We start from the raw sequence: 27,925 nt of genomic DNA, 5'->3' as shown, positions 1-27,925 counted from the left end.
ACCAATTTGGTGCTAATTTCATATAACAAATTTCAGCCGTGTATCTATGTCAGCTCTCCAACTCAAAGCATTTTTGAGCAATCGTGTACACAGGCAGAGAGGCATAGTGCCAAAAATGTGTGTTTTTTTTATATTCAGGGAGATCTAGAACAAGGAAATATGTCAAAATCTTGTGTTCGATTTTTTTGAAGATTATAATACTTCCTCTTTACTTCATATACGAGAAAATAAAAAAAATAATAAAAGTTCAAAACCATTCGAAATTTATAATCACAATGGGGGGGCAGAACGGGATTTCGCTTAAAATCTGCCGGAATCTTCAATTTGGCTTTTAAAATTGCATGCCAAATTTCATCTATTCAATTATATTGCAATTTTGAATTATTTTGATTGAAAAAATTAGAAGCAACAACAGCAATAATAATTAAAATCCAAACTTCAAAAGATTAATGGGACATGATACTACAAGAATTTCGAAGACAAATTTTTTTTGAAAATAACAATACTTTCCAATATTTCTTGCATAAAAATACAAAAAAAGAAAGGATCAAAAATAAAAATTTTAAACCATCTTTCACCCCATTAACTTAACCGATCTCCATTTGGCCAGAAAGCTTCTAAGGCAGTTACATCCGTCACATAACGAAGACAGTGAATATAAGACAAGCAGCATCTCTACGAGAAATACTCTCTGGAAAGAGGAGGGGAAAAAAATGAAGAAATTTTTCTATCGAAATATTGATCAATAATCACTCTCTTCAAGGTTGCTGATCTCCAATTTAATTGTAAATGAGGCCACTTTGTCTTAGAAGGTATCGCAACCCGATACCGTCAGAAGCACTTAGACAAGAATCGATCGTTCCAAGGAGGGAAGGAGGGGTCTAATGAAAGGGTAGGATGGGGGAAAACTCGTGAGAGTTTAAAGAAATGCAGGTGCTTCCTGAAGAAGAATCCAAGGTTACTAGGCCATGGGAAAAAGTGGGTCATTTCAAATTTCTCTGTCGTACCTTGTTAAGAGGTGTATTTTTTTTTAATGCCTCAACCCCTTTGGAAGGCTTGCTGAAGTTCCTTCGTTGGAAAAAGAGGCATTAAAGTTCTCTTTTTTTTTATTGCTTTAAAAAATTTTGTGGATCGATTTTGGTATTTCACGTTCAGTAGTAGGTTTACGCTCGATCATATTTTAATAAACTCATTCATTTGCTTTCTTGGTGTTTATAGTGTAATAACTAAATGAATATAATAAAGCATAAAAACCGATATAATTTCATTTGGCATAATATTAATATATCCTAACATTTTATAAATCATAAAAACTTTTTTTTTTACAAACAAATTTCTTTATTTGGCAAATGAAAGAAAAATGCTTCAAAAATCCAAGAAAAAGTAAAGAAAGAATGAATAATACAAATATGGAAATCATTCGTCCAAAAGATGATTCATATTTACAAAATGATTGTCACAGATTGCTGAATTTGCAATTGCGGTTCTCAGCATTATAATTAACAACAATTACTTAAATCTGTTTTTGTCTTAGATGAATCAAACTTTCACGTTTCCGGAAAGGTATATAAGAAATGTCCATCTGCGGGTCGGAGAATCTACGAGCTACTGTCCGGATAGAATGAAGTAACTTTAACAACCTATGACTACAAAGGCGGCACAAATTGATTTTCAATAATTGGGTTGGTTACAAAATCAGAAATTTTACAATTTCCATCCAGTGGGTGTGGTCTTCCAAAACTTTCTCTCCACTCTTTAATAAACTTTCCATGCCAGAGAACGCCTTACATGGCACTGGCGCACAATAATTACGAAATATTAACTTATTGTGGGTAGGGATTGCAATACCGGACCAAAATTTCAATACCGGTATTCGGTATTTTTTAAATCTTAATACCGGGATACCGGTTTTAATACCGGTATTAGAAATTTTAGAAAAAGGAAGAAAACACAGGTGTTTCTTTGTTTCATTTGCCAGTTTTGTTAGCGAGTGTAAATATCACAAAAAATAATTTGTAACTTATAAATTATAACAGTATATAATCACAAAAAAGTAAAGAAACATCTTTTTTATTTAAATCATAAAAAAAAGTGTAAATATCACTATTTAGTTTGCGGTACTATTACAAATTTTTGAAATGTTATCTTAAAAACATAATGCATCCATTGTACTGTCATTAAGCCTGAAAAGTAATTTTGTATAAAAATTACCAGCTGTCGAAAACGCTCTTTCGGCATCTACGCTAGTTGGTGATACTGGTAGCAATGCGTGATATACTTTTTCCAAGTCTCTAAATCCCTCATCTTCAAATAAATCGATTTCTCGTCGGATGGTTTTGGATATAGGTGATTTCTGTATTGTATTTTGGAACGTTGACATTTTTTTATTTATCGCTAATTCTAATTTTTGTTCAAGTGACAATTCCTTTTCCCTATCAACAGTAGTAACGTCATAACCTTTGATAATTGAACCGAATTCTTCTGAATGTGGATAGGTTTGTGGGTAAAAAATTTTAAGAAAATTTCCTCTAAACTTAATCAAATTTGAATTGGTTATTTTCTTTTCTTTTTCATTTTTAAAATCATTATAATTATGTAAATACCATTAGACATTTTCTATTTCGGTATGCTTATCTTCTGTGTTATTTTTCAATGTAATATATAATTCTTCAGATAGTAATGTGTGCTGTTCTTTCAGTGACTGCAACATGAAATTTATTGTTACATTAGCTGTTAATAAATTAGAATCTCTCCTACATAATGCCTCAATAGTCAGTTCTATAGGAAGTAGAGCTGATATAGTTCTGGATATTAAGTCGAATTCATTATCTGAAAAATTAATTTACAAGTTTAAGCCGATTATTGCTTTTGGGTTGGATTTCTCAGTTTCAAAAATGGTTCAATCATTAGGAGTAAACTGTTCCAACGTGATTTAGAATCTAATATTAACATATATTCTGTTTTATTTTCAGTAAGAATATATTTTAGTAATATATCCTTTTTATAGGGGAACGTTTAAATATCTGAACAATTTTTCGAACTTTATAAATTATAGGAAGCAATTCTTGATAGGTTACTATTTCATCCTCATTAGCAATATCTTCTTCAACAATTACATTGTTATTATCTTCATTGTCAATATCACTCTCACTCTTACTCTTTTCAAAGTTGGAATCCGAAATTTCTATATCCACAGTATTTGGATTCTTCTGTTCTTTATTTTTTTGGTATAATACATTTATTATTCCTAATTGAATTACATGTGCATAGCACAACTGCTGATTTGCACCAATCAAATTTCCAACTTTTTTCATAATTGTTGCCCTGTCAGTCGTTATGGATACAGTTTCTTCTTTTAGGGATAATCCATGTTTCGCTAATTTAGATTTAAGCAATTAATTAAGCCATTCATTAGCTAATTAATTTCGCCCGTTAGAGAGACAAAAACAAAAACGTATACTATTTTGCTAAGTTGGCGATCCCTGAACATATAGGGGAGGCAATTTTAAAAATTTCTAGTAAATACCGAAAAACCGGTATTTAAACTTGTGAATACCGGTATTACAAAATTGTACAAGTATCTCAAAATACCGGTATTCGGTATCCCGGTATTCCGGTATTGCACTCCCTAATTGTGGGAATTTAGCATTTTTTTACTGAATCTATCGTATCATCCTTGGAAAGTTATTTGATAATTAATTCCTGGCTATGCATTAATAGTATCCAAAAACCGAATTTGTATTTTAGAAACGTTTTTCTCAACCGAGTGAAACAAAAATTTGACCAAAACTGCACTTGTGATCACAAAATCCCGGGCTAAATTTGATATAAGTCAATGCATTTTTGAATTATCGTGTTTACATGTTTCTGAAAGTACAAACCGACAGACTGTTAACCCTTTGCTGATTTTGGCTCGAAATTTGACAGGTGTCTACACAATAGATGTTAAATCTGAACACCTAATTTTATCTATCTAACTCTCTTAGTTTTGTAATTATCGTGTTAACATATATGCGAATAGCCGGACAGATGGACTACCTAAAAACAGATTTTACTCAGAAATTGATAGAAATTTGCAAATTTGGTTTAAAGACCGTATATCAAAGTTCAACAGTTTGTCTCAAAGCGTTTTTGAGTTATCTTTGTCACAGACTGACAGATAAACGGACATTTTCTAAAAATATATTTTTCGGACAAAGCGAAGTCTAAAACGTGGAGATTCGTCAGAATCTCGAGTTCGAATTTTTTTTACGATTACAATACTTTCTCTATACTCAATATACGAGAAAGTAAAAATAAACGTATACATAGATGTAGTTGTTTTAATTAATACATTTTATTTTAAGTTGTTGTTATTTAATAAATTTTAACAATTAGGAAAAAAATTTATGGCTATGAAGTGCAGCGATAAGATGAAATATTTTATTATTTTTTGGCCTATTATTTGTAGATAAAAATATAGCATATTTTATCCATTTCTTTAGACTTTAGAGATAGCAGTCCTTGATCATTTTAGAGATTTTTCAAAGTTGCTGAGACCATCCGTGAACATCAAATAATGGAAAAGGAGGATCAAACTAGTTATGCGAGCTTTTATTAATATTAAAGCGAGTAATGCCTTATTCTGGAATGCTTTAGATAAGAAACTTCTGAAAAGATTTCTGAATCTTATTTCAAACAGGTAACCAAATTAAGAGTGGATATTTAATTTCAAGAAGTGTGGCTTTTTTCTGAGCAATATAGCAAGAACTAATTTTTTTTCCAAGGTGTAAGTATCATGTTAGATCGACAAATCGAAATGGATTTGTATTTCTCGTGAATCTTTTCTAAATATTTAAATTTACTTTATTATATTATAATAGATAAAAATTAAGCGTTATTGCATGATTGATGTAATTTCACACTATAGGCAACCATAACCGACCACTCCAACCGGCCACTAAGGCACACGGATTTATCTGATTATCCGGCAGCAGCTCTGGTGGGAACTAATGATGTGTCCTAAGAGCCATCACCGGCCACAGTACAACTCTTCGTATGGAAAGCACGTCCCGTCATTGATAGGAGGAAGACTATCTCTATCATTTCTATACCCACCAGAGTGCGAAAACCAACCACCATACCCGAAGTTTATCGGGTTGCTGGTTCAACCGATAAACTTCGAAAATTGAAGACTTTTCTGAGATGTCCTGTTGTCATAAAAATCGTTACTCTCAATCTGATAGGTTCGAAATTGACAATGACAGATTTAATTTTAGTCATGTTATAATGAATTAAAACAAGTTTCAATTTTCGTATAATTAAAGAGCTTTAGTTAATTTCTTTTACTGAATTATCTTATTTAATTTTTTAAACATATTTTTTCCTGAAGAATTCTATGCGCCCTTTCCTTAAGTGGAATATATCCATCGTGTTTTATTGAAAAATTCCTATTTCAGTCAGACTCAGAACTTATTAATGTGAATGGTAAAATGTACCGGCACCCCGGATTAGCCTAAGCACTATTTGTTTTTGTCTTACTGTCTCGACATATTTGACATCCCTTCAAATTCTCCTCTGCCATCACGAAAAAGCTTAGATTCGATAAATATTTATGTACGTGATTTTTCATGTGCATTTTTAATTTTAATACCAATCTAATATTCGTCTTGATTGTAATATTTTAATATTTAAAATCTTCTTTATTCAGCATTTTTTTTTCACTATGTCACAGAAGCACATAATTCAATGTTCTAAATGAAGAAATTGTAAATTTTTAAATGACCGTGTCATTAAATACTATTTCGTGTGATTTCAATTTGCTCTGAAAAGAGTAAATTCAAGTTTAAGAAGTTAAGATCTGTTTATTTAAAGAGACAAATCAAAAAATTTTTCCTTTAAAAAATAAGTTTATTGGATCTATCACTGATAGCCGAGTAAAACTGAATTCATTTCATACTTATAAAGAATACGACCATAATATTGTGATCAGTTTCCCTACTTAGCATTAACTTTTGAAATGAACTAATTGTTTTTAATATAAAATGCTATAATTAGAAAATATAATTCATCATTTAATAGTAGGAGAGAAATATGATAGTTTGTGAAAATCGCAATACCCAGCAGAAAATCAATAAGTCGCCTTCATCTCTTTCGTATTTAGAATTATTGCAACTTACATTGTATAAGAGTGTTTTGGTATCATTTCTTCGCAGAAATTTCTCTACATAAAAAAAAAATCACGCAGAAATTTTTTCACATAAAAAAAAATTTGTCACCTTTTTTAACAGACATCGAGGTGTCCTTCAATCGTAACCTTGTGCATCCGAACTTAATTGCCAATACCTCTTGTTTCACAATGTCTTACTCGGCCAACTTTCCCATAAAAACCTAATTTTAAAATAAGGAAATCAAAACCGATAAGTGTAAGTTTTAAGAAACCTTGAAATTTCAAGGTTTTCGAAATCCAAACCAGCATAACAGATGGACGTATTTATTGAAACAATGCGGAAGTGATTTCGACGCGATCCTGTGCGGGATCGTTTTAATCAATGAAAGCGACTCCTTGAAAACTTTCGTAACTCCAAATTAATATACCTGTTGGCCTCGAATTTCAACTTCCGCATCGCCTATCCACCATCTGTTCAGCGAAATGAAGTTCTTGGCGTGGGATAAGAGTCTTGAATTTTAATCAAGAGTGTTTTCGTTCTTGCCCAAATGAATTATTAATATTAACCGTCTTTACGGCGTTTTCAAGGTTAAAAGCGTTTGCGAAATGTGTTTCACACACAGAAAAGGGGAATTATAATGCCTAACTTGATTTAACATAAACTCGTTAACACACTTAGGTTTGAAGTACCGGCATTTGTTTTCATTTTGGTTAAGGAATAATGATTTCACAAGGATAATTTATTTTATTTGAAAACAAATGAAACTCTTAGAAATCTGTAATACTTAAGTATTTGATTTATCAAGAAATTTTAAAAAATTCAAAATTCACTGACATATTCCCTATTTATGATAAAAATCCTATAGAAAGCCTACATTTAAAATAAACAAATATAAAAAATGTATGATCTGTAATAATGGATCAGTGGTGAATCTGATTTTTGAATATTAAGAACCAGAGAATAAAGCACCAGCAAAAAATAAATATATATTATAGGTCGGATTAACCACCTTTAGAGACCAAATAGTTGTTGTTATTAGTTGTATATTAGTAATTCATTTCAATTAAAATGGTTGTACACAATTTGATTATAATGACTTCTTCAAAATAAACATTTTTACCGCATAATTGTGGTGGGAATTAAAACATGTTATTGTTTGCCTTACACCTGTTCTATTCATTGAGCATATGAACCAACCCATGACATAAAAGTGCTATTAAAAATCAACTTCCGATTCGCTCACCTTTTAATGTTAACAGAGTTGAAACTTCATTCTCTTAAATTAGTAAACTATGCATATATTAAAGAGGATCCTTCTTCTTCAAATTCTCAACAATGGAGAAAAATATTTGATATTTAAGATAAAGTCAAGTGCACAAGAGAGCAAACCGTTTTATCTAGAATTACCAAATTTAGGACATATATACTTTGTAAAGTGAATAACTGCATCTCCATGAGAATTTTTTATAAAATTTTTGATTATATTTTTAATTTATTAAAAAATTAAATAATATTTGGTCATTTTCTTGAAAAAAATTCCTAAAATATTAACTCACAAAAATTAATTTTTCTGCCAATTTAAAATATAAAAATTGGCTTTTTTAATGGTACAAATGAAGTTGTCTCATAGATTTCTCCAGGATTTCTTCATTTTTTTTAAGAAATATTTTTGTGCATGATTTTTAACTACAGAATTTTATTGCTGCAATGAAATTCAAACTTTTTTCATTGTTTCATCAAATATTCAATCGCATGATTTTCTTCCATTGTTCAAAGCTTAAGAAGAAAGATTTATGGTGATTATCTTTGAATTTTACGCGAGGAAATAAGAAAGTGAAATTATATTACCGCAAAACAAAATGGATTGAAGATAAGATTATTTTGTAACTATCTTTCATCAACGCCAATCAAGGTATTCGTGGCCTTATACAAGGTCTATAAGTTTATACATGAGGAGGGGGGGAATCGTTTAATTGGATTGTATGCGAGAATGCTTCGTGGTGACCATTTCCGATGGTTTTTGTCTAATGATTGAAAGAGAATCGGAAACACTCACTTGGATGATAAGGGTATCTTTGCCATCCAGCTTGCCGAGAGGAACCGTTTTTTAAATGTTTTATTTATTTAGCGCTTAAATATTCTGCATCAATGCATGCCAAATATGGCAGCACTGTCTATAGAATAGGAATTAAAATGGCACCAAAACATTAATATCCAAAATCCAGTTTTTATTATTCTTTACAAATTTTGGGTGCTTGCAAATATTTTGATCCTTTTTTTCACCTTAAAAAAGCATTTATAGAGAAAAATTGGTACAATATAAATCAATCAAAACATTTTCTCTAATTTTCTACAACTTTATCCTATTTTCGTCCGATAAGTCTTGCAAATGATTGTCTTCGAATTTTTTCGATCCGGCAGGCCGTTCTTTGTCATTGACATCGAAATCACCAGTCTTAAATCGTTGAAACCAAAACCGACAATTGGGATATGACAGAGCAACATCATCATGAGTTTCTAAAAGTGTTTGATGGGTTTCGGCAGCAGTTTCTTCAATCAAACAAATAGCAACAAAAAAAAAAGCAATGAATGTCAAAAATGCAAATTGGAGCGTTCCATGATTGGGGTCTTTAAACACTGAATAATTCAATAATACTAAACGAAAAACTTTCAAAACAATTAACAATAAAGTAATAGTAAATTGATAAAACCCAAAACCATTGTATTTTATATAGATACTTCGCATGCTTACTAATACATGTCACTGATTAAAATGTATGCAAGCACCTAATATTCTCATTTTTTGCAATAGAAGAATCGAACATTACGATTTTATCCTTTTCTCCGAAAATTGAAATTAAAATATCATCCACTTACGTCAGGTAAATTCCTTTTTTAAAAAAAGGCGGCACATCTGACATTACAAGTCAGTAAACTATCTCTCTCCGTTGGTATTTTATAACATAAACATAACTTCTAACTTTCTTAACTATTTCTTTTTTGGAGTCAGCGAGGTTCACCGGTATTTACTCAGGGCAAAGTAACTCTTGGTTGAATGGTAAATAAGAAACCTCGACCTGCATGCTTTACTCCCTTATTCTTTTATTCAACGAAAAAACGTGTTTTTATACGAAAACGAATTTTTCCACTAAAAAAAAAATATACGCAACAGCCTTCCATTTTTATATAGGAGGGGTTGTATAAACGTCTTAACCGTATGAATAAAAAAAAATTTAAAAAAAAAGGAGGAAAAAAAGTTAGCCGTGAGTGAATACAGAGTCCAAAAATAAATAATAAAAAAGAGAGAGCCTTCGAGAAAAAGGGAAGGAAGATGATGGAATTCTGGGAAATCGTTTGAGTGGAAGGGAAAGGGGGGGGGGACTCGAAGATGGAGGGGATAGAGAAGGGGGGTATGAGTTGCCAGGACGAGGCAGAGAAGGAATAATACCAGTGAGTCAATTTGGCAAAGCAATTGGGATAATTGAATGCGGTTCCTTTCAACTTAATTTCTTCTCGGCTCTAGAATTCTTCGTTGAGCAAACATGGAATAAATACTCTAAAGAGACGTCGGAAAGTCGGCTGGATATTAAATGAGCTGATTGTTGATTTTAGACGTTAAAAGCTCTGGATAGAAGAGACAGCCACCTTTTTCTTAAAAGGTTCAAGTCTAAGTAAAATGTTTAAAAAGTAATGGCGTTGTGCATTATGATACCGTTTCTATAAATAGTGTGAGGGAAAAAAAAAGAAGTTTTACTCTAGGAGCACTTACTGCCGAGTAAGAGTAATTTGTTTGTACAAAAATCTCTTAATGCTACAAACTTCCTACAGATTCGAAAAGATTTATCTTCTATCTTCTATTAGTTACAAATACAACTTCGCTTGCCATCTCGGAGTTGAGAATTTTCCTTTTAAATTCTATCCATTCTCTATAGTTTATAATCCAACGACAGGAATATTTCGATTCCTCTTTTACTTGAATAGTTTAAATAATTTTCAAGAGAACGGCTACTAGCATTCACATTGTCTTTTATTATTGGTGGTGATAACTTTAAAATTTATAGCTACTCTGTATTTTGATATTTTCTGCTATCAAATTTTTTTTACTAAAATAGGACCTTATTATTATTAAATAATTCTTTAATAAGTTAATAATAAAATTAAATAAGAATTATTAAATAATTTTTTGTGTTCCTTTGAATTACTACTTGGCAATTCCATTCGTTGAATTATAAGTCTTCACAAAATAGCTCTTTTAATTAATATTGCTAGATTAAATTTTAATTAAATTAAGTTAAATTTAGATCAAGATGTAAATTTCGTCTTTGAATTACTTAACATTAACGGAGTTCAAGAATCTATGCTTTTGTAGTTAAACGTTCTTAAGAATAACTTTACATCGTTATATATTTTAAAATTAGAATTGATGTTGATCGAGAATTCTGTAAATGTAATTATTTAAACATTTCCATTTGCAGTTTTTCTATTGTAAAAATATTTTCAGAATTTCATTTGGCGATTTTCACTGACAGAAAAACTTTTATAACCAAATTTTTTTTCTTATGCTTTTATATGATAAAAATATATGCTTTCCCCGATTCCATAGTGTATAGGTAGAAAAATTAATAAAAATAATACAAAGGAAATATCAATCAACTTATTGCACATTGAATACTTTTCGTTAATTCAGTATAGTTTTATAAAATTCTATTTGGGTTTTTTTTTCTAAACTTTTTAAAAATGTTTTTAAATGGATATAAAGTTACATTTTTAAACTTAATTCACCACTTTAGATTAATTAAGGTTACCGCAAGTATTTTTTTTTTATCATAATACGGGTTTCAGTCTGTCCCTGCTTTTTTGACTGAGCACTTTCTGTGTTTAGTTACTTATTTCTTAATTCTTAACCCTCCAGCTGTGTATCCCGCAATTTCCGCGGGTTGGCAATCAGTCCATTTTCTATTGCATCCCGCGTTTTTCGAAGTTTTGTGTGTTTTGCAGATTTTTATTATATCATATTATTGTCGTGCAACATATAATATCAGTTCGCTTTGTTTGAAAAGTGTTTGAACTAGTTTACAAACATCGCATCTAAATACTGACTTTAAAAAATTGCGCAATCGGAGGGTTAAATATTATTATATATAACTGTAAAATATAAAATGACAAAGGCGAATGTAACACTGTCATCGATTTCCGTTTATTCAAATAACAGATTAACTAATATTATCTGAAATCTAACTGTATTTGTTGGTTTTGATATACGTTGACGAAAGTAAATATTTCTGCCTTTCCAGAAAACCTTGTTTATATTTTTCTTTTCCTCCCTATCCAGCCAGGCAGCATCTATCACTTTATTTCATTTCGAGTTTCGTTAAAGTTTCGCTGGAAAACCCTTCGTTCCAAATCCAATCGTTTCGAAATTTCGGCGGCATAATCAAATAGATGTAGTTCGCGAAAAACCTTATGAAGTATCAAAATCTCTTTTGCGGTTGCTCTCGACGCATTTGCATGCGTCCGCTGACTTTGATGTACGACTCGTCTGCGTTGTTGACTATTAAAGTCGCATCAAAAATTGCAGAACCCTTTCCTCTTGCTCCGTGCGCAAGGGTTGGCAAACCCTGTTCATCATTCAAAAGATTCAAGTTAAACTGCCAGAGTGGACGAGCGATTTCTATCAATCATTCGACGGGTGGGGGGGATGTATACAAGTTTCGGGGAACCTTGTAATGCGTGTGTTCAATCACTGATGTATTTCTGTAGGAAGTGAATTTTGATTATCTTTTCTTCATAAAGTGTACAAAAGTTTGTGGAATATTCTTCGATAATAGTAATTAAATTAAAACGTGATAATTTGGAAGCTTAAATCGAGTTCTTCCTTTCCAAAAGTAGTTTATCATTTTTGTAACGAAAATAATTGTTATTAAATACTAGCTGATAAACATAGCGTTACTTAGAATAAAATACTTGTATCTTTAATATAACAAATGATTTTTCATGAAATATTATGATACACAAAAGCTTTTTTACTGCCTGTAGCGTTTTTAAATAAAATGAGATTACCAACTAAACCAAATGATTTTTAAAAATCGCCGATAATTATTTTTTTCCTGAGGATTATTAATATTTCTTAGTTAAATATTTGATATTTGACTCTTGGATAATACCAATTAAATTAAAAAAGGTTAATTTGGAAATAACAGGTTAATTTGATAAACATAGCGTTACTTTAGAATAAAATACTTGTATCTTTAATATAACAAATGACTTTTGCATGAAATATTATGATACACAAAACATATTTATTGCCTGAAAAGTTTTCAAATAAAATGAGAGTGTCAACAAAGCCGGACGATTTTTAAAAATCGCCGGTAGTTTATTTTTTTTCAAGTTTATTAATATTTTTTATATCGTTAGCAAATATTGAAGGATCAGAAATGGTTTAATGAACGTCGTGAGATAAATAATGAAATATTTAATATTTTATTAAAGAAAACTTGAAAAATAAATCAAATAAATAATTGTTCTTGGCATAAATTGTTAATAATTTGATTTCAATTCTTTAAAATAAATTAAATTAATCAAAAAAATTATTCTTTTAATTCAAAAGAAAATTTTTTCTTTAATATTCTTTCAAGATTCTGCCGATGTATCTTAGCAATAGTTCTTCTTACGTATTCTTGTTTTTCAACAATAAAATATACTGTTAAATAAATTTTAAAAATAAAATAACAATATCAAACAAAATATCAAATAATGGTAGAATAGTTCAGTCTCATTCCTACTTAGCAAAGGAATATCTTTACCTCTTTCAAAGTCGTTTGCGTCTATTTAATTGCTTCTTAAATTTTGAAAAGCTGAAATAAAGGATGTAAACGCAAGGTAATAAAATGCGCAGTTGCAAGTTTATTACCGTGCTTTCATCTTAAGATGATATAAAATTTATTATGGGACAATTTGATCCGAAACTGCACCTAAGAATCGTCAAAAATTTGGTTAATTTCATATGAAATATATTTAGTAAATACGTTTGAATTCTCAAAAGTTGACAGTATTCTTTATTCTTTTTAAATAAAAAGTATTCAAACTTCGGCCGAATTCCACACTGTATTTGATCTCGCTATAGTTTTGTTGAAATAAAGCTAAATGACGCTTGCAGAAAAGCAGGTATGGAAAACTGCTATATTTGGAAATTAAAAAATGGTGCATATTTTTAATAAATTATGTCTTTTCATAAACTTTTAAATGCTATTTCGTCGTTCAGAAATTTTTTTCTTCATATTCTTTAATTCCTTTTCAATAATTAAGGCGATTAATATTATTTTAATACAATCGGCGATTTTTAATATATTGGCAATTAATATCATCAAGTTTTTTTATTTCGGTTATTTTATCCTCAAATTTTCATAATCGATAATTTAGTTATAAATAAATACATGTCGGCGATTCATATCATCATGTTTTTTTTTTGTATTTTTATAACCAATAATTTAGTTATAAATAATTACATATCAGCGATTCATATCATCATTTTTTTTTTGTATTTTCATAATAGATAATTTAGTTATAAATAAATACATGTCGGCGATTCATATCATCATGTTTTTTTGTATTTTCATAATCGATAATTTAATTATAAATGAATACGTATACAATATTTCTAATAAACTCTAGAGAAATATTAAATACTATAAACTTTGTAACTATTATAACTAACTATAAAGTTTGAATTTTTTTTTCAGAATCTTTGTTTATTTATGGCTTTGCTGGAAAAGAAAGCAGGTAGGATGGAGCTAACTTCAGACCTTAATGTCCAAAGAAGATATAACTCCAAGTACAAGACAGAAGTACCAATAGAAATTCCTTAGGGAAGATAATGACAAAATTTAAAGAAACAGGTTCGGTACTTTCTCTTCTAATAAAACCACACCCAAATCGTACTTCTGTAAATATTTAACTAAGATTTCTCTTTAAAAACGCCAATCTAGATAATTCTCAGCTTTTAAATCCATTTGAAAATAATCCCTTCAGCATCTATAGTGGTTTAATATTTTTAATTCAATTTTGTTAGTAACCGGAATTTTCTTCTATTCTCTTAAATTTTATATTAGATAACATTAAACCGCTGCCTTTAATTTAAATTTATTTTGATTCATTCGATGTAAAACTTACAAATTATAAAATTTTGTTTGCATTTCTGAATAGTATTCATTAGTTATATGCATATGTGTCTTCTACCCTCAGTATTTTTTTCTTCTTTCTTCTTCTTTCTTCAGCTTCTCTGCTGTACCATGCATTTCATTAAAAAAGTCATATAAAAATTTTGCTTTAGACTTTTAATACGTTTAATGTAGATTATAATTTGAAGTTTTATTATTTTTTATTGAAACTATTTTTATTAAATAAGAAATATATTGTTTTTTATTTATTATTAATTTATTTATAAGTTATGTATTAATTATGTTTTATCTATTAAGACATTTTAATATTTAAAATAAAGCTTTACAGCCAGTTAAGCTAAAAAATTAACGCTCCCTCTTACTTTTCTTCCACTATTTCTTGATTTGAACTTTGGGTTAAATTAAATATTTCTTGAAATCCCATCACATTAGAATTATCACATTCCTATACTTATAAAATTATAACTATTTAAAAATTACTCAAAAAATTCGTAGTCCATATATATAAGCAACTAAATCATGAGTTGCTGCACAAAAAAAAGCACCCCCTTTCCTCTGCGCAATAAGTGAATGGCCCCTTCATCATCTAAATTTCTCTTTTCGGTATCAAAGTCTCTCTAATTGACGTCCCGCCAACTTCATCAGATGATGATCCGGCTAAAAAAGTTCATCTCCAGCGTGGAACGGGATGGATTTGGACGGGGGACGACCGTTGAGAAACTTGATAGAAAAAGAAGAGCGCAGAGAAAGATTAAAAAATCTCCCTCCCCCTTTTTTCATTCCCTACCCCACAAACTGTCCACTTGAATTTGAGATGCTAACGCTTTGATGGCTCCGTGTACTTGTGCAGTGACAGCGAGTCTAAGTTTGCTTTACTTGCGGCTAGATTTGTGCTTGCTTAAATTCGAACCACATATTCAATTACATTCGTTAGACTGTCATGTTATTTTTTTCTTTCGGAATTTATTCTTTTGTTTCATATTTTTCAACCTTGGAATGTTTGTTAATTGTAATGGGAGTCTGGATGGATTGAAATTATGTTTTCCTTTTTTAGCAGATTTTTATGGCTTAGCTTGTGTAATTCATTCATATGCTTTTTTTTTTTTTTTTCCTTTTTCAAAATGACAAGAATCACGGAAAAATATTTAAATTACTAAAATTAGTAACAGAAGCAATTTCCATTAAGAAAAATGCTTTTTTTTAATTCTCCGTTATTTTGACTTGAAAGGAAATTATTTTATCAAACTTTCCACAAAATTTGAATTGTTATTTTGAGAATGTTCAAATTTATAAGCAAATTTTTTAAAAGTATTTTTGATGACATTTGTTTTTATAATTATTACTTGTGATTTTACTATTAATTTTTTCTATTAATATTCAAATTAATTTTTATTGTATATTAACTGATTTTTAAAAAAAGCTTTTTTAATCACAATTTTTAATGTAAAGATAATAAATTATATTTCTTTCATTCTGATTCCAAATCAGTTTTTTTTTTTTGTTTCATTTCAGATATAACTGAAAAAAAACCCCAGTTATAACTGATAATAGATAACAATTTTGAAAATAATACATAAATTTTTTCCAAAGAACATATATAATTCTGATGTATTTTTAAATTATTGAAATAATAAATAAATTCATTTTTATGAAAGTAATGATTGCTTTATTTTCTTTAAATACACATTATACAAAACTCTCATGCAAAACAATATGATATGAGTAATACAAAATAATTTGAAAATATGAAAATCTTCACGTCTTTCATAATCTTCTTGTGCCGTGCTTGTGGTTACAGAAAAATTACCTGAAAAAACGGAATTCAAATAATTTAATATTAGTTTTACAAAAATCATAAGTATTATTATTACTAATAATCGAACGTGAGGATTTAAATATATATATATATATATATATATATAAATTTGTATAAATCAAATGTATCACAACTATATATACATATATTCAAGTTAATAGAATGTTTGGTACACATGGTATAAGTATACACATTGAATGGGCATGTATCAGCTTCCACAAACATAAAATTCCCATTGGCACTGGTTTTTTTTATTTAAAAAAAAAGTATGTAATTTTTTTTCTCACGGCATATTATCATTATAAAATATGATATATATAATCAAAAATTTTGTAAAGAGACGCAGAGAATGGAACTTCAGTGTTATAATGCATTATAGCATATAACACTGATAATATGCATATATAACATATAATATTGACAATATATATATATATATTGCGCATAACATGGATGCAGATATAGCATTGGATATTCTATAGTGATTTTTTTTTTCGAAAACAAAATGAAATATATTTTTTCATGCACATGTTTTAGTATTTAAAGATTACTAGAACGATAATTCTGCAATCCAGTATTCAAAAAGTGCATAGAACTACCAAAGAAACTGCAATTTATTAAGGAAAAGATCATTGAAACTTTTTAGTCAACCATCTTTTCACTTAGATTATTACTTAATATCAATTAAACAAGCAATATCCACACATTCGTCACAATTCGTCAAAATCACAAGACGACCAGTTTTCAGAAGGGGAAAAAAAACATTGAACATTTTAAAAATATAATGATAATAATTTTATTTTATAAGCATCATTCTTTTCTGAAAGCTGTCCCACTATTTCATTCAGATTAATAACTATCAGAAAAGTAAGTAAATGATACACACCGTGGGGAATGTATGTATATTAAACTAAGTGCAAAATGTAGAAATGGGATTTTTCTTAACATAAGATTTATTAAAATGAGAAAAGAAGCGGCAAACTGAAACCTAAAAGTGATAGCTAAACGCGACAAACTCGCAACTCATCGGTTTAGTTTAACATTCTAAAATAGTTTTATTAATCAATATGAAAATACAATATTTCTTAGCATAGAATGTTTTTTCGGGGGGGGGGGATTTGATAGATGGAGAAGGGAATAATGTTAGAACAAGAATCACAAGCTTTATTGTCTTATTCAAACTAATTATAGCACAAGACTGTTTATAACTAAAGGAGGAAATTCGATTAGGCTGCAGACTAAAAACGCTAGCTGAAGAGAGACGCAGACAGTTGATTTAAAAAAAAATGTTATTACTCAAATAATTGTTTTAAAAATATAAATATAATTACTTTAAATCTATTTATATTACTCAGTAATTAATAAAAATATTATGAATTATAAAATATTAGGGTAATATTAATAGTTTATCAAGTGTAATTGGTGAAGTTTTATTATGTTCATTTAATAATTATTGTATTTATAAATACAATACGCCTGCTTAAATAATATTTCTTTCTTGTGCAGATTCATGTAATCATGAATCATGATAAATAAGTGATAATAACATATACATTTTCATTTACTTATTTATTATGTCGGTTCTCTTAATATAAAAAAAATAATCGAAAATAATTTTAAACACGTTGAATAATACAAAAAAAAAAATGAAACAATTGACTAATTTATTAAAAAAACGGCATCTAATTGCCCACTGCCTAGGGCAGTAAAGCTTCTAAATCCCTCACTACACATTAATAAAAATCAAAAATATCCTAAGAATTATTATTTTTTACATTGTCGGTGAATATTAAAATTGGCTGATATCATTATATTTATATATATTTGTAAAAATTGAGAAAAAGAAATGTTAAAACTAAATTTTAAATCATAGTCTTACTTATACACCGTTTTTTAAATTTTTTTCGAATCTACTATTAGTTTATAAATATGAAAAGGGCATTTCCGAAAAGTCCATTCAAATATTGGAATAGGTGAAATCTATAGTCTAAACACATGGAAGTCTTGAAAAAAAATTAAATATTGAAACTGTTAGTTGGGAATTTTTAATTACATTGTTAGATGTTGAGAAGTAAAAATGACTGAAAAGAAACGAATCTTTAAACTCCAAGGGCAGGAGAATTATTCATCATCATCATCTGCCTTTCTTTTTTAATTGCAGGTGTGCATCCAAAATTTTCAATATTTAATTTTTTCTCCTAACTAAAAAAATAAAATGAAGGGGAAAGTTGGATTTTCATATAATTACAGTAGCATTTTTCGGAAACGAAGCTTTAAAAAAAATTGTAAATATTTATGTACATTTTGATATAATTTAGTTATTAAAGTGTAAGAAATAAAACTCCATAAGTCAAGACAAGAAAACGAAAAATGAAATGTAACATGGTTAATCCGAGATATATGATCAAACATTGTTCTCGGCTTGTTTTAAAATTTCTAAAAATAATACACTTACTGCTTACTGAAATCAACTAGTATGATTGAAAATCACGAAAAAATTTATTTTGACAATTATGATAAATTAAAAAAACCCAGAATATTTAAAGTAAAAATTACAATTAGCAACTTAATATTGTAAGTTACAAAGTAATTACAACAGCTCTTAAAATTACAGAAACCATTAAAATTAAAATGCCAACGAATTTTACTAGAATTGTGAATATTTGGATAGAATAATCTTTTCTAAATTAAATTATTCAACACTTCTTTTTATCGAGAAGTGTAATAATAGTAGTTTATAGTAGATTGTTATGGCAACTGAAATGAAATCGTTCGATTGCAGTAGAAGTAATAATTCATTTCGTGTTGCTTTCAGGCATCATAGCTTATATATGAGAGTTTTCTCTTACTATTTCATGCCAACAAATTTCGAAGTTACTTCTTCATAAACATCTCCAACGTCCACAATCTCAGAATAAATCTTTCAGAGCCAGCTCGACCGTTGAAGGGTTAAATCTTTTTTATTGTCCTAATGAGAATTCTAAGAATGATTTGCGATACCAACTTCTCGACTGGAAGTCGTTGGAACTTAGCAGGAGAAATTAAAACTCAACGACCGTTGAGAAGCATAAAAAAATAGAAAAAGAAGCTCGAGTTTTCCGTTAGAGAGACCTTCACCCCGCTCCAACCCAAGGCAAAATTGAAGAAGATAAGAAAGCCAGTTAATTACCATTACTGCTTATACGAAGATTTAATCCAAGGTCAGATGCTTCACATTCTTCAGAAACCAAAGGCAACTGTTGCGCAAAGTGAAGGACAAAGCGATATGTAGTGCATCTGCACACCATTCTTAATCTCTCTGGAAGTTAGTTATTGATGTGTTTATTTTTCTTTTCTTTTTCCTTATGCCATATTTATGTAACGAACTGGCGGTTGGCGGAGTGGTGTTACGAGGCAGAGCAAATGTGATATAATAACGAGTTAATTTCATCAGCGTTCTGCGAAAAATTGTGCCAGTTGCAGTTGATATTAAAATTAGATCGTGTTTTTATTTAAACGAATGCAAAGGCTATTTCGTGGAAATAGAGATAAAAATAAAGAAGCTTGATGTCTCGAATTAGCCGGAATAGCTCTAGTTTTTTATTCTGATTTGGACTGAAAAAATATCCCGGTGTTGTGTTTATGTCCCGGAATTTCATATTTTTGTTTTTTTATATATAATACATATTAATGGCAACAACAATAACAATTAAAAAGAAGTAAAAGTTTTCAATTTCTTCATTTCTGAAGACTGTATGCTTCGCTTACTGAAACTTGAAACGTTTATTTATTTTACTTTACTTATTTTTCATTTTTACTGAATAATTATCCCTTATTGAATAACGGACGTTATTTAATAAGGATAATGTTGATGATGTATTTATTTGACTTTTTTCTTTCTCCCATATTCATGTAGAGAGGGAAACATGAATACATTACATGGAAAAGGGACATTACAAAATAAGAATTAATTTCACCAGTATTCTATAAAAATTTGGGTCAGTTACTGTTAATATGAAAATTAATCATGTCTTTATTTTATTGATGTGAAAACTCTATCATGAAAATAAGGAAAACAGGCATGTATGAAAAAGTACAATTTTTGTAATTTTGTTAGTTTGTTTATATCAAATATTTACTGCACCAATAAATTGACCAATTCATAATATCTGCTCCCTTTTCTGGTTTGACATCTTCATTTCCTTCACAAGAATAATCTCTCCTTTTTTACTTGCTAGAAATACACGACGAAAACAAGGAATAGCAATCTTTATTAAAATTGCAAGTCATTTCAAAATTTGAAAACATCATAATTTATCATAAATATTCAATTTATGCCATTTTTTTAAAATCTAGTTCAACTATTTGCAGAATAAAAATTCAATTTCTTTTTATTCCTTTTCAAAATTTAAAAAATTCAAATAACAGTTCACCAAAAGAAAATACATAGTTGGTGGAAGAACTGGAAGTCAAAACCGCAAGTACAATTCAATAACTTTTTATATAAAAAAGAATAGTTACATACTAAGAAGTTATTTATTCAATGAAACCCAAATTCATTTTTATCGAATATTTTATCGTGATTTTTTATCACTGAAAAGATGGTTTTATTTCTTAACAAAGAAATAAATTCTCCTGCTTTCTTTTACTTTTATTATCGGCGTATCTTATTAAAAAAATGAATTTAAATCTTTCGCAAAACAGCAAGTGAATTAAGGGACGAAAGATATGAGTACAATCTCTTATTCCAAATTTTGCCTCACTATTAACTTGTACCAATTTAAAATTACTTTTTTCCGATGTAAATATTTAATGCTTGCAAAGAGTTAAAAAAAAAAAAAAAAAAAAAAAAAAATCCGCAGAATAAGACTCCATTTTATATCATAAATTAAACAGTTTAAGAGAGAAAAAGATTTATTTTGAGTATAAATTTTAGAATAAGAATGTTTTTAATACTAAATGTGAGGATATATTTGACATTGTTGTTTGTTTTGAAAATCACACACGCACAGAAAAAGGTATTTACTATCCACCAATGAAGTAAAAAAATTTTTATTTTAATATAATTCAGTTTATAAAATAAAGTTGAGGATTTTCAGATTTTCCAAACATTTTTTTTCTTGAAATTAAGTGTCAAAGCTGGTCTTTTTGTTTAACCATTTTGAAGTTTGTATGTTCAGATTATTTGAATGTACATTTTTATTAATTTGAACTATACAAATTTTTTCACTTCAAGAATTTATCTTTAATAAAAAAAGGAGAAAACGATTATTTCAAGCTGCATTGTAGAAAAATTTAGATATGCGGCAACTGTAGCTGAAAAAGTTAAAAGTTAAATATTTTCAACGTAATTTGTTTTGCTATATATATATATATATATATATATATATATATATATATATATATATATATATATATATTATTAATATTATTATATATACATATTTATTTTTACAAGTTTTTAATAAAAGAAATAGACAGAATAATTTGGAAATTGAATGCAGGTAATTTGTTTTCCATTTTAATTCCAAATTATTTCTAATTAGAATCCTAGTTTAAGGAATAATTAAAAGAATTAAAATAAACGGATTTGCATATGGTTTCTTATAAAAAGTCTTTCGATGGAATCATTTAATTTATCACTTCTCTTCTAGAATCAAATACGAAAATACATATCACAACAAATAGGTTAAATATGAAATTAAAAAAAAACATGTTTTGAATATGTATTAATTCTGATATTTTGATCAAAGAACACTTAGGTGAAAATCCAGAATTCTGTATACTCAAACATTATAAGACAAAATAATTATGTCAGTAACTCATGCTGAAAAAATTAAATGAATATTATGTAGTTTTATATAATTTTGTCCTTTATTTATGAATATATTCTTTTTATTTGTTCGCATATGAAGGGAAAAGAAAATACTGCAATCATAAAAAAAAACATTTTTGACACCATTGTGAGCTAGGTAGATAAAATTTGGTATTTGAACTTTAGACCAACTTTCTGGAATTCTACCAAAATTTGAATAAAAAAGTGTCCTCTTGGATTTTCGAATAAAAATGAATTCAATAACCACGGAACATAAAGAAATAGATATATACATTTGGTACACAGTTTTAGCATCTAGAATATAAATTCTAATCAAATTTTGAACCAAATCTGTCAAACAGTCGATCGGTCTGTAATTTCACATGCATATAAACCCGATGACTTACATAAATTAATGAAATGTTGTAGGCGATCTTGCAACATAACTGTACATACTCATAATTCTATAAAAATGTTAGATTGTCGCCAAAGCTCAATATTCCGTTATTGTTGTTCGCAATGTCTTGCGAGGCATTCTGAGTTTTACCCAAAGTTTACAATTTTACGCGGATTAAATTGAGGACAAGAGGCTTTATTAGAGAAAGTATGCGAGAAAGTTTCAGGGAGAGCATTCATGCTGGTTTTTAAATTTTACTTACTACAGAAACTTTAAAGAAACGCAAATACATATCAGTAATCGATTCTGTTTGTAATCGACTAACTAGTCCGGTATTAAATACTTATCCGCTATAAATTGAAGAGGAAATGTGAACTACTGTGATTTGTTTGAAATAATACCACTGAGACAATAAAAGTCCAATTTAAAATATATTTTTTAATGTAAATTTTCTTTCTAAAATATGTATAAAAGGAAAGTTTTATAGATATTTTAAAACTTCTATTTTTTTCCGTAGGAACTGAAATTGCCATATTTTTTTTTTCAAATTGTCAAATAAACCATTTATAGAAAGCTCCTTGCATTACAAATTAGTATCTAACAAAACTCCCTTTTAATCTTGAAAAGAATATAATGTATGCAACCTTCCTAAGACATAGGAATTTCTGTGATTATTGTTATTATCGAAATATTTAAGAGACTGAATAACAATTGTTTTCTACAGTATCGCATATTTCCTTTACCGAACATTCAAACACTTTTAAATAACATGGAAATGTGGCAATTATCATGAAAAATACGAAATAATAAAAATATGCTCAGGCTACTACCTAATTTTAAACTGCATTATAATATTAATTAAAAAGCCATGCTGAATGGAAAGGCTTTATATTTCTGCTTCTATATTTTCAATGAAATTTCTTGTACCGGAGATATGGTAGTAATATTCCCGCCAAATAACCAGCCAGATAATTTTGCAACATCCTGTATGTAGTGCTTGAAGTTAGAATTAATACCGGAAAAAACACACCCTTTTCAATTATAAAGCGACAGAACAGGAGATGCAGGGAAGAACACGTAGTTTCTTTCTTTCCCAAGTTACTGACACAATTACAATTTGTATGATTCTCATGCTGATTAGTTCCAAACAAGAAAATGATCTGCTGTTACAAAAATGGCGCAGCCCGCAATCATATTAATTACACATGCCTTTGAATGACGTTTCCTTTGGCTAACTTCCTGTTTAGGTTTGTGTTGCTGTGGGCTTGCCTCTCTTTGATTTTCATTGTTAGCTTTCTTTTTCTTGGGCCTTTGTTCTAAGCCAATCTGTTTGCTCTATAAGCGATTGGTCTTCTGTACCGTTGCAACGGTCTTTTGATTTCAATTGTTTTCTGATGAGAAAAATATCCATCAATTTTGCTTAAGTAAGCAAAAGCATTTATTTCAATGCACGAAAGCGGGTGATTAAAATTGAATTCAGTTTTGAATGTTTACGATAAGAGCAGATGTCGAATAAATATAAATGGATAGAATTTCAAAATAACATTTTTTTTTTATCCTTCCGTTGAAACAATAAAGGATTTGCGAATTTTGAGGAACTAAGCAATGCATTCTATGTCGTCATCTTCTTTTAATTTCTTGTTTCAACTCATTTTTCACTTAATCAACAATAAGTTATTTTGGCTAATTTCTTATTGCAATAATTTCTAAACAAATGAATGCGAGAAAAAGTTTTCTGTGATGTTTTAAAGTAGCTATATTATTAATTCAATAATTCAGTCTTATTTAAGTCATACATAGTTTAATGTATAAAGATTATCTACTGTAAATAAGGCCCAACGACTAATTTCTAAAGCTTTATTAAATGACATTTATATCTAATAAAAATGGTCCAAATGTAGTAAATAATATTTTATGTAGTTTGAATCGTTAAATATTCTAATGAATTACGAATTTTAAATTTTTTTACAGGATTTATAATTTTTCTTTGCTATATATTTAATAAAATATTCTTCAGGCACAAATAGTTTAAATAAAAAATAATACTCTTTTGATAATACCCTTATGAAAATTTAAATGCCTCTATTCTATAAAAACTCGGGATTTTGGACCTCTCCGTCCACCATCTTGAAGAAAATACGAGAATCAGCGTTTAAACTTTTCCCAAGACTGATTTTCTAAAATAATGGAATTGTTGTTCTAAAATAATTGTTCTAAAATAATGATATTCAAAGCTACATAAAAACTCAGTCAGGTTTGATCGCAAAAGATTGAAACATTATGTTGTTAAGATAATTGTACTGAATATGATTTATAAGATTGAAAGGTTGTATGAAATTTAGAATTCACAATTGTTTTCAGAAGTACATTTATTGATTGAAATGAAATATTATTTACTGCATTTAAATCTTTTTGAAGGTAAAACCGAATTTATGATTAATCGGAGATATTTTATCAAATAATTCTTTGAAATACTGCACAAATCACAAAAAAATATTCCGTGGTACATATAAGATTACAATGCTGAAGGATCGATTTTCTGTAGTCACATTTTTCTAAAAATATGTTTAATTTCTGAAAAAAAAAGTTTTAGTATTTATTGAAGTTTTATCTGTTCCAATTCCCATTCAAATTTAAATCTTACGGTAGCTGATATAAAAATAGAGAGAGATATGATACAATAAACAAAATACCGTAAGCTTTTTTTTTTGCAATAATATGAGTTATGTGACTATCGAAATTTGACACTTAAAAATATTTTGCTGAAGATACTATTAGTAGACTAAGGTACATAAATATTTAATTGAAAATTTTAGAGAGCATTACTTCTAGTGCGACAGTTAATCGTCAAAGGCGGCTAGATAAAAATAAAAAGAATTTGTTGCTAGATAACTTTAAATTTATATTTAAAAATAAGTTTTTTTTTTTTTTTGGATAAGCTAAAAAATATTTTTTTAAAAACATTTTTTTATTTATTGGCATTAAAGATGCCAACAAAAATACACGTTGCCATCTTTTACCGACTCCATTTGAAATTCTGACCTATAATTTTAGAATCACCCATCTTGAACAAATAAAATAAATATTCACTGGAGCTCACGAAACTCTGGAATTTATTTTCACTTTGAAAACATTTCCCGAATGAAACTGCAACCGTAATCACAAAACACAAAAACAACTCTCATTGTGCTTCCATCGAAGGCAACAATAAATTTACTCATTTGATTCTTCAGTAGCAGTTTCCGTATCCGTGAGACAGACAGACACCTGGCGATATTAACTTGGATCAGTCCCGAAGATGGTAAAACCTTCAGCAAGAAAATTCTCAAACAATGAAAGTGCAGCCTAGAAAGCAAGCTCCTGGAAGAAATTTTGAAAAGTGGAGTGAAAACAAAGAACTGTATGTATCGATTCTTGGGGGGGGATGGGGGGGGTCGAGCAAGGCAGAAACTTCTTTCTCTTTTTCTGTACGAAACAATGATTCGGAAAAAACGAGAAGGTTTAAATCCTCGAAACGAATCATTGCTTCATGCTGCCTTCTCTCTTCTCTCAATCTATATTTCTATCTCCAGCTCCGACTCTTTCACCTTCTATTCAAATCTCTAGGAAAGTTGAAAAAAAAAATCATAGCGCTATGTATATACGTATATAAAAAAGGGCGCCAAGCGCTACTGCGTCGGTTGCCATGGGAACGGCATCCGATGGATTCGGGTTGCATTATTTGGCTAATATTTGCGCAAAGAAAGATTTTTATTTTTATTTTTCCTTCATTTCTTTTTTTGGGGCTGCGTTTCATATTGCAGACTAGGATTTCTATTGTTCCATCTATCAATAATAAACTAATCCAGAGCTCTGATACGAATAGAAGTCTAGAGGTGATATCTATTGTTTTATTTGTTTATCTTAGAATGGGGTTCAAACTTGTATCAAACTTATTGAATCTTTGCAATATAAAAGAAATCTTCATACCATTCTTTTTAGATTCGACTACGATATTGGGGCATAGGAGTTCCAGTGATTCGGATTGGTAGAATTATATCCATTTTAGATTTTTTTTAATATAATTTTGGTGGTAGGTTACGATTGTCGTATTTTTTGTTAAGTAAAAGAAATAATAATTGCAATTTCGCTTTTAATAAATTGTTGTGTTACAGATAGATAATAATATTGTGCTCACATTAAAATCAAGATTAAAATTTACATAAGCAATACAGTTGCACAATCAGAATATTAGTTATAATTATTCAGATGCCACAAATGCATTCTCTTAGAAAAAAGTTGGGAAATAATGAAACACTGACAACATAAATAAACTTAAAAAATGAAATTTGTACAATATCCATATATAATAAATTACAATGCTTAAAATAATTGATAAAAGTGACGAAGCTGAACTAATAGATTCTATTGTAGACGGAATGATTGTTTAATAGACTATACTGCCATCTAATATTGTTTCAATAAGAATGAGCGCCCCGATGTTATTTGCAAACAATAGACTAAGAAATGCAAAAAGCAAGCAAAATCATTGTAAGAGTGTAATGAAATGTGCAATGAAATTTACTTATGCGATTCATGAAATTGATATATGACAAAGTCATATTTTCAAAAAGTAATACCTCTTTCGAACTGAATTGAGTGGATTATAATAAAACAATAATTGAATCGACTTTTCAATTATACTTATTGAATATAAAAAGAATTTCACATTTATTTTTGTATCCAAGAATCATGCATGGTTTGGACATAACGTTTTGTAGAAAGAATCATATGGAGTTTAATAGAACAAACATATATAAAGGGGGAGGGGGTTAAATAAAAAATAAAAGAAAAGGAAGGACCATATGAAAAAAAATCCATTTGGTCAAAGGAAATAACAGCATTCAGAGAGAACAAGATATCCAAAAGTCGTATTAATTTTTTCTTAATTCTTTATCTGCACATTCATATATTTTTTAATAATAATAAATGTAACATCTTATATACGAGGAAATTATTATGTCCTAACTACCTACAAAGAGAAAAAATAATTCCAATAATTAAGTCTGACAGAAGAAATGTAAGTGCATGGAGACAAAATATTTTAATATTTATTAATACTTTATATCCTACTTTAATTATACAACTAAAACTTTAAAAAAAAAACCGAACATAAATTAATTCTTCACCCAGGTTAAAAACGAACTTGGAAAACTTTGAATCACATATTTTAACGCAGACGTGGAACAATTTTTTTTTCCTTCTTTCATATCATTTAATATATAAAAATAAATGTTTGTTTGTTCGTACTTTATTCGTTGTCGTACCATTCATCCGATTGCGATAAAACTTTGCCAACTTATTGCTCGCACTTGCAGGAAGGTTATAGGCATAATACAATTATTATATCCAAAGTAAAAAAAAAAAAAGAAGAAATATTATTTTTAAATATTTATTCTATTTCTTAAAAAAATATTCTATTTTTTATATTGAAAATAAATATTATTCTTTCAATCATTACTAATTAAACAAGATAGCTATTACACATTTCAAACGATATTTCCAAAATCATTTATTCTGCGGCTGTAACGCACCGGGTCCCAGCTAATTTCT

At 28.7% G+C, this 27,925-nt stretch overlaps 2 long non-coding RNA genes across 5 annotated transcripts in view; one reads left to right on the top strand and one right to left on the bottom strand.

The window, feature by feature from the left end:
• Positions 1–27,925, top strand: part of LOC129964050 (uncharacterized) — a 145,347-nt gene that overhangs the window by 62,585 nt on the left and 54,837 nt on the right. For 2 of the 3 annotated variants that reach the window (XR_008784059.1, XR_008784057.1), the window contains exon 2: positions 13,889–14,044. This is a non-coding gene — a long non-coding RNA (uncharacterized LOC129964050). Of the gene's footprint in view, positions 1–13,888; positions 14,045–15,838; positions 15,933–27,925 lie in introns of those variants that run through there. The other variant, XR_008784058.1, reaches the window with a different exon arrangement.
• LOC129964049 (uncharacterized) overlaps positions 15,970–27,925 on the bottom strand; it is a 134,971-nt gene continuing 123,015 nt past the window's right edge. For both annotated transcript variants that reach the window (XR_008784055.1, XR_008784056.1), the window contains exon 5: positions 15,970–16,133. This is a non-coding gene — a long non-coding RNA (uncharacterized LOC129964049). The remainder of the gene's footprint in view (positions 16,134–27,925) is intronic.

The sequence above is a fragment of the Argiope bruennichi genome, chromosome 3, assembly GCF_947563725.1.
Source record: "Argiope bruennichi chromosome 3, qqArgBrue1.1, whole genome shotgun sequence".
Classification (NCBI taxonomy): domain Eukaryota; kingdom Metazoa; phylum Arthropoda; class Arachnida; order Araneae; family Araneidae; genus Argiope; species Argiope bruennichi.
Note: the sequence above shows the minus strand (reverse complement) of the source record. Positions and strands in the feature narration are given on the sequence as shown.